The sequence below is a fragment of the Corvus brachyrhynchos genome, unplaced genomic scaffold (assembly GCF_000691975.1).
Source record: "Corvus brachyrhynchos isolate BGI_N302 unplaced genomic scaffold, ASM69197v1 scaffold1646, whole genome shotgun sequence".
Lineage (NCBI taxonomy): Eukaryota > Metazoa > Chordata > Aves > Passeriformes > Corvidae > Corvus > Corvus brachyrhynchos.
In genome coordinates, this window is record NW_008238432.1 from 2832 (window position 1) to 10360 (window position 7529).

Below are 7529 nucleotides of genomic sequence, written 5' to 3' on the forward strand. Positions count from 1 at the left end.
ACTTATGCTCTTCTTGAGACTTATTTACTTGGTGAAAAACATGTCTTTGTTTGTAGTCACATACCTTTGTCCTACTCCTAAAAATCTCCTTCCAACTCATCTCCAACCTTTGTCTTCTCAGTTACTCAGCGATCACTGTTTCAGCAAAACATCTTTTTTCTGTATCAAAACTTGCTTTCATTTCTACCTCATCCCCAGTTTCTACATTCAGAGATCTTTCTGCCAGGCCTACATACCTGTGAAACTTCCTTACCAAACATTCATCCTCCCCAACACAAGATTCCTACTGCAAGATGAGCCGGAGACCGATGATGCCCAAGGAAAGAAAGCTCTATGGCAATAGCACATGATGGTGAAACGTAAGTCCTTACAAGAAGTTAGTACCAAAGCTGTTAAGAGGATGCTCAAGAAGCTCAGTAGGCCTAGAGATGAAGGCGACGACTGCTGGGGGACCGGGGCGATCGCTCCAGACCTGAAGGCGAGCTTCTCGGGCGAAAAGATCTGCGATGACATCGAGACTCAGAGAAGGGTGATGACGTGAAGCTTGTGAGAACGCGGAGACAGGTTGGAACTGTCCTGCCCGGCAAAGGGTAGGCGATGCTGAGGAGAAACCCTCTCCCTTTACTTCCCAGGGGCCCGTCCCTCTACAGCCCTCTCCTCTAAGCTAACTTCAAATTGCCTCCTGCAATTCCAAAGGGTTTTTCCTTGTCCCCACCACTGGTCCCAACATGTAGCTTTTGGAAGATGAGCTGACAAAATCCATCCTCGATGGAAATGAACACACAGGCACCATGGATGTCAATACGGTCCCCACAGTCTGTTTCAGTGGCTGCAAAAATTCAGAAAAAAATTCAGACCACAATGAGACGCCCCAAAAGCGACCCCTTCCGCAAGGCCTCCCTCCCTCCTAAGGGCCAAGGCTCATCCCTTGCCTGCCATTTCCAAACTTTGGCTCCGCAGCTGCTCACAGTACCTAAGACAACAAAACAGAAAACTTACTGAGAACTCAGACTTATTCTGAGAACTGCAAGGATGGATGCCCAATTGTATTGTACAAGCAGAATCCTCTACCGCTCTTCTGACAAGTCCTAATCTGCTATAATGGATCATTGCAGTGTACAGCTGTGACTACAGCTCAGAACAAGACCAGAAAAGACATCCGACTCGACACTTCTAAAGAGTGTCCTGGGTTGCAGTGTATTCTATTACCATCCTCGTGAGCTGTTGAAATCAGGTGGGGCAGTGTTTCCTTGCCTCCTCCCCCAAGACTATCTTTCTGTTAATGGCCCATCATTGTCCTGCCGCATGGCTCAGATATAACTCCCTCCGGACTATCTTCTGTTAATGAGCCTAATCAACACTTCACTTGGCCTCATGACTCATCACCCCATTGTGAGATGCTCCACCCAGAGGGAGGAACCAAGCATCCCATTGTGGGATGGGACGGAACACCAGAGAGAACCCTTTCCACTGGATTTCCAGAGGACAGGAGCTACACAGCCACCATTGGACTTTCTGAGGAAGAGCAGACCCTTTTTTTTCTACAGGATCACCGCTTCAGAGGACTGCAGCCACCATTCTACCAGACTACTACCACCACCCTGCCTAACAGGGACTCAGGTTGTATCTTGACTCTGTCAGTTTGAACCAGTGTTTTCTTCTACTTTTCTTTAATTTCCATTAAATTGTTCTTCTGACTTGGTGCCCCCCACTGGTTTGTTTTCAAACTAGTACAGAGAGACACAATTCCGATGCACCTCCGAGCTCTCGAGTCAAAGGATTGATGGTATCGACACCGGGCTGAGGAGCGGAGAGCAGAGACGCTAAGAATAACGCCCAGCGTTTCCAATAAGCATCTCAAAGGGCTAAGGCAAAAGACCTGCAACACAAGATGCCCAAAAGACACAGAACATACAATAGAAAAGTGACATGCACTGGGACTGCTCGGCTCTGCACACCTCGGCATTGAGATCGAAAGTGAGACTTGCCCTTTATGTGGGCTAAGGGGCCCTTTCCTGGACATCCCTGCCTCCAAAGCTGACTCAAAAATCCCTCCTGGTGAGTCCCGACCTGACACCTCGCTTTCATTCCCTCTGTGGATTGTAGTCCTCAACTTATATCTCAGACATCGGGAGATGGGAATCCTCCTCGGGCACGACAGAAGTCCGCGTCGCCATCTGGGAAGCTCCTGCTGTCGCCAGGCTGTCATCTCCTAGCTGGCCACAATAAAGAAAACCAAACATCACTGCAGGACCTTAGTGGCACGTCTACCAAAGCCCCAACAATTCCACTACTCACCATATCCTAAGAAGGCCGGGGTCCTCGGGCCTCATGCTTTGGCCACGCTCTGAGGCCGACGCCGTCATCGCGGGGTATGCCTGGGTAAAGAGGACACAAGGTGCTGTGGCATTGCTGAAACTTAAGTGGATCCTCTCTCCCCGACTCGCCGCAACTCCTCGGCCATAGATGTAACAGAAGGTACCTCAGAATAGAAAATGTAAAGGCTTCATTGCAGAGTCCCATAATACTTCCAGAGAGCTCACAAGGGTGGCAAAGCGGGTCCGTTGGCCAGTCGGCAAGTAGGTTCGGCATAAAAAAAGTGGACCTCCTAAAACACATAAATGACAATGGATGCTTATAACTGCACCAGAAATTGATACCAGAGCAAGAACAACTCATTCTGTTCACCGGTCACCACTTACCTCACTCCATCAATCTTGACTGCTGAGATCCGGCTTTACCTCCTAAAAACAAAGACAAAGAATAATGCTGGAACATAGCATTTACACTTGCCCTGCAAGCACAAACGGTGACTCACCTTCCTGTGGGAACCCCCTCACCCGGTATGGGGTGCTCTGCCACGGATTTAATCCGTCTGCATCTGAAAGAAAGCGATGACAAAAGTCAGAATCCTGCATGAGAACAGCTCCAGCCATCCTGTGTCAATCTAGGAATACCATCTAGAGGCCAAACTATACCCTACATTACAAATTTCAAGGCCTTGGGACTTGTCCTATTACACCTATATGCCAGACTATACGGGCAGGGCAGAGCAGCTCCGGACCAAATACATGCAGGCACCTGTGACACAGGAGATAACAAACAAGGAGATGCAATGAAGAGAGAAAACTGGTAAGAAGAATGACCGCAAGTACCGAGATAATGCCGAGCGAGATTATCATGGCGAGACGGACAAAGCTCGAAGAAGATGCTAACGGGTTATTCCGAGAACAGCAAAGTTGGATGCCCGAGAATCATACAAGCAGAATCCTCTACCGCTTTTCGCATTCTGACAAGTCCTAATCCTCTGTAATGGATCACTGCGGTGCACAGCTGTGAATACAGCTCAGAACAAGACCAGAAAAGACCTCTGACTCAATGGTTCTAAGAGAGATGCGATTCCGATGCGAATCTGAGCTCGTCGGTCAAAGGTCCGATGTTATTGGCACCCGGCCAAGGAATGTGGATGCTAAGGATGATGCCTGGCATTTCCAATAAGCCGGTCCCTCGAAGGGCTAAGGAAAAAGGCCTGCAACACAAGATGCCCAAAAGACACAGAACATACAATAGAAAAGTGACATGACACGCACCGGGACTGCTCTGCCCCCCTCAGCATTGTGATCAAAAGTGAGACTTGCCCTTTATGTGGGCTAAGGGGCCCCTTCCGGGACATCCCTGCCTCCAAAGCAGACTCAAAAATCCCTCCCGGTGAGTCCCGACCCGGCACCCTGCTTTCATCCCCTCTGTGGGTCGTAACCCTCACCTTATCTCTTGGACATCCGGGATGTGAATCCGCCTCAGGTGCGAAAGAAGGCCGCCTCGCCGTCCGGGGAGTTCCTGCTGTCTCCTAGTTGGCTACAATAAAGAAAACCAAACATCAGTACACGAGCTTAGCAGCACATTGGCCAAAACCCGACAATTCCGTTACTCACCGTCTCCTAAGAAGGCCATGGTCCTCCGGCGGCACGCTTCAGCCGTGCTCCAAGGCTGACGCCGTTGTTGCGGGGTATGCCTGGGCTAAGAAGAGACAAGGTGTTGTGGAATTGCTTGAACTTGAGTGGACCCTCGCTCCTCCTGCCTCCCTCCCCGACTCACTGCAACTCCTCAGCTGTTGCCGAAGGTCACCCACATGGCACCTTGGAATGGAAAATGTAAAAGTTTCATTGCAGAGTCCCATAACACTTTGGGAGGGCTCACAAGGGTGGCGAGCTGGCTCTGTCAGCTGGTCGGTGAGGGGGTTTGGCATAATACAAGTGGACTGCCTAAAACACACAAATGACAATGGCTGCTTAAAGTTTAGAGTACCAGAACCTGGCACTCAAGGAATAACAACTTTTTCCTTCTGCCGGTCACCACTTACCTCGCTCGCTCGACCTTGACTGCTGAGATCCGGCTTTACCTCCTAAAAATAAAGACAAAGAATAATACTATAACATAGCCATCATTTTCGCTTACCTGGCACAGACAAATGGTGACTCACCTTCCTGCAGGAATCCCCTCACCCAGTATGGGGTGCTCTGCCATGGATTTAATCCCTCTGCATCTGAAAGAAAGTAATGACAAAAGTCAAAGTGCTGCATTTCACGGCTCCAGCCGTCTTGTATGAATCTAGGAATATCACCTAGAGCCCAGCAACAACCTGCATTACAAATTTCAAGTCCCTGGGCCTTGTTCTATTACACCTACGTGCCAGAGTATGGGGCAGGGCATACCCGTGTGGGCACCCGCGACGCGACGAGGAGAGAAAACTCTCCGCGAAAAGAACGACCGCAAACACATCAAAGGGCTAAGGCAGAAGACATGAGACACAAGATGCCCAAAAGACACAGAACATAACAATAGACAAGTGACACTACATGCACCAGGATTGCTCTGCCCTGTGCACCTCGGCATTGTGATCAAAAGTGAGACTTCCCTTTATGTGGGCTAAGGGGCCCCTTCTTGGATATCTCCATCTCCAAAGCTGACTCAAGAATCCCTCCCGGTGAGTCCCGACCCGACACACCGCTTTCATCCCCTCCATGGGTCGTAGCCCTCGACTTATCTCTCGGACGTCCGGGGACTTGAATGCACCTTGGGCGCAAAAGAAGGCCATCTCTCGCCACCCAGGAAGTTCCCGCTGTTGCCAGGCTGTTGTCCCTTAGTCAGATACAATAAAGAAAACCAAAATCAAAAGATGAGTTTAGTGGCAAATTGCAACAAGTCGGCCGCTCGCTCGCTCCTAAGTGCCCCTAGGTCCTCAAGGCCCTGGCTGCATCCCTAGTCTAAGGCTGCGGCCACAATTTAGATAGGCACCCAGGTTAGCGAGAAACAAAGTTACAAGGCATTTCCATAAATGCGGGGGATGCGTTTGCGTGCCGTAAAACATATAAATGTGGCTGGGGCGCTTATGGAAAAGCCTTAAGTGGCTCCCGAATAGACACCGTTTCCCACCGTGTCGCCTTCAAAACCCCCCCACCATAACTCCTAACCTGGTACTCCGCTCGCCCTCCCTCTCCCGGTCACGATCCTCGACTTCCGTAGCGGAAGCCTCAATCTCAGACACCATCTATGACATGTGACTTTTTGGGCACAATGAACTTGCTGAAAAAATGTGAAGTACCCCACTCAACACAATCTGGAATGGCAGGAAGTTGCACTGCTCCTAAAAAAAAAGCACAGCACAAAACCAGAAATTATAAAAGCACCTTACCACTCCTAAACATGCAACCCAAATGAGTGAACTTAAATACTCCCTGTGTTCCATGGTATCTTCTTCCCGGTGTCTTCGAAGCCTCTGCTGCTTTAGATGCCAAAATAACCTGCTGAAAACAAGCTGAGATAAGCAGAAAGATCCCCATCACTGAAATGAGAGGAGAGCTCTTACCCCACTCGATCCCAGAGAGGGAATGACTCCCCTTGCAAAAGGCTGGGGTTAATATACCCCTGGCTGGGCCCACCTCTCATTCCCATGATGCCTGGGGAAAAGGAAGGAGCCAAATAGAGCAAGGTAGAAAAGCCCTCATAGGAGGTGCCACTGTTTGGCTCCTCTGACTTAAATTTGAGGTGAGCAAAGGGCTCGATAGAAAAGAAAACTCTTCAGGGAAATGATGCCACTTTCTTTTTTTGCTTTTGCATCGAGCGAAAGAGCGGACAACCGGTAAGAAACAAAACTTTGTTGTAAAGGATTGGTTACGTAAGAAAGGGCATATAGATTCTTTGCAGCTTACTGATCTGAGGAGCTGGCTACGTGAGAACGGGCACATAGACCCTTGCAGTTAGCAGAGCAAGGTCTCACAGAACACTGCATCACACATTATGTGTAACAACTGAAGCTGCAGAATATCACATGTATCTTGCTCAATAACTGAACCACCATTGAGTCTTATTGCTGAGCTACGGGTTTATTTGCAGAGTTAGCAAGGATAGGTTTTGGCAGCAAAACAATAGACATCTGTGGTTAGAAGGCCAGAGAAAAAGGAGAACTGCTGACCACAGAAGGGGAACTATAGGAGGGGTTAGAGATCGGCTTAGATGACGTGAACCACTTAGAATGCGCCTTTTACGAATATGCATGAGCCTATTATTGATAGTATATAAGAAGTTCTGGTACAATCAATAAACGAATTCCTGTTGATCACTCATATTGAGCGTCTGGGTTTTCCCTCTATCGCGACACTCTGTGTTTTGGGAATGCAGCTAGATAATTTGTTGTTAACTTGCTTAATTACTCCTTAGTGATTATTATGTACTACTCCACATGTGACTAAGTAGGGTGGAGAAGAATAGTAATTATATGAACAATGTAACTCTCCTTGGGACCTCTAATTAGGGCTATATACATTATAAATACAAATAAGAATTCTTAATACCCTCCTAGGTGCCATTAGGGTTACGTCCGTGCCAGGCTCGCTCCCATATGACGTTCAGTACCGGGGCTCAGGTAGGAGCGCCCTGAAATGCAGATTTAAATCCTTAAAATGCTCAAAAAGGGAGAGCTTCCTTCGACTGAACTCCTTAAAATGAGAGACCAGGCGGCAGTTGCCTCTGCTTGAACCAATACAATGGCAAATTAATGGCTTCTCCCCTTCAATTTAAGCCCCTAAACTATTGGGAAAAGAGGGGTTTTCCTCACTTTAAAATTCTCTGGTGCTGGAAAAAGGAGGATTTTTCCTCAATTCAAACCCTTAGAAAGGAGGGACATCTGGGCTTCCCCCTCAATTTAAACCTTACGATGATGAAAAAGGGGAAGATGAAAGGGACCTCGCGCACTGCCTCGCCCACTCGGATGCTGCCCCTTGGCACGAGAGCTTTTCCCTGGGCGTTTTCTTGAAGCGATGCTCTTTACCCGGGTGCATCCGGCCGCTCCTCGGCTCCTGCCAGGTTCCACGACCGTTGTTCCCGGAGCGTCTCTCGGGATGCCTCCATTGTCCCCTCTCGACCGGCAGCTCCCTGTGTAGGTGTGCCCGGGCAACCCTCTGAAAGTGACCTCTGGCAGGAGCTGCCCCCTCCTCATCCTCACCGCTCGCACCTGGGGCTGCTGCACCTCG

The 7529-nt window shown here is 49.1% G+C and overlaps 1 long non-coding RNA gene across 5 annotated transcripts in view; it reads right to left on the minus strand.

Moving 5' to 3' along the window:
• Window positions 1–7529, minus strand: part of LOC108447189 — a 9101-nt gene extending 1572 nt beyond the window's left edge. The window contains exons 1-12 of one of the 5 annotated variants that reach the window (XR_001862605.1): window positions 5472–7529; window positions 5074–5139; window positions 4481–4543; window positions 4361–4402; window positions 4096–4285; window positions 3933–4017; window positions 3764–3855; window positions 2819–2881; window positions 2703–2744; window positions 2483–2608; window positions 2299–2378; window positions 2071–2216 (exon numbers count right to left, since the gene is read on the minus strand). This is a non-coding gene — a long non-coding RNA (uncharacterized LOC108447189). Of the gene's footprint in view, window positions 1–2070; window positions 2217–2298; window positions 2379–2482; window positions 2609–2702; window positions 2745–2818; window positions 2882–3763; window positions 3856–3932; window positions 4018–4095; window positions 4286–4360; window positions 4403–4480; window positions 5450–5471 lie in introns of those variants that run through there. The other 4 variants (XR_001862602.1, XR_001862600.1, XR_001862604.1 and 1 more) reach the window with 4 other exon arrangements.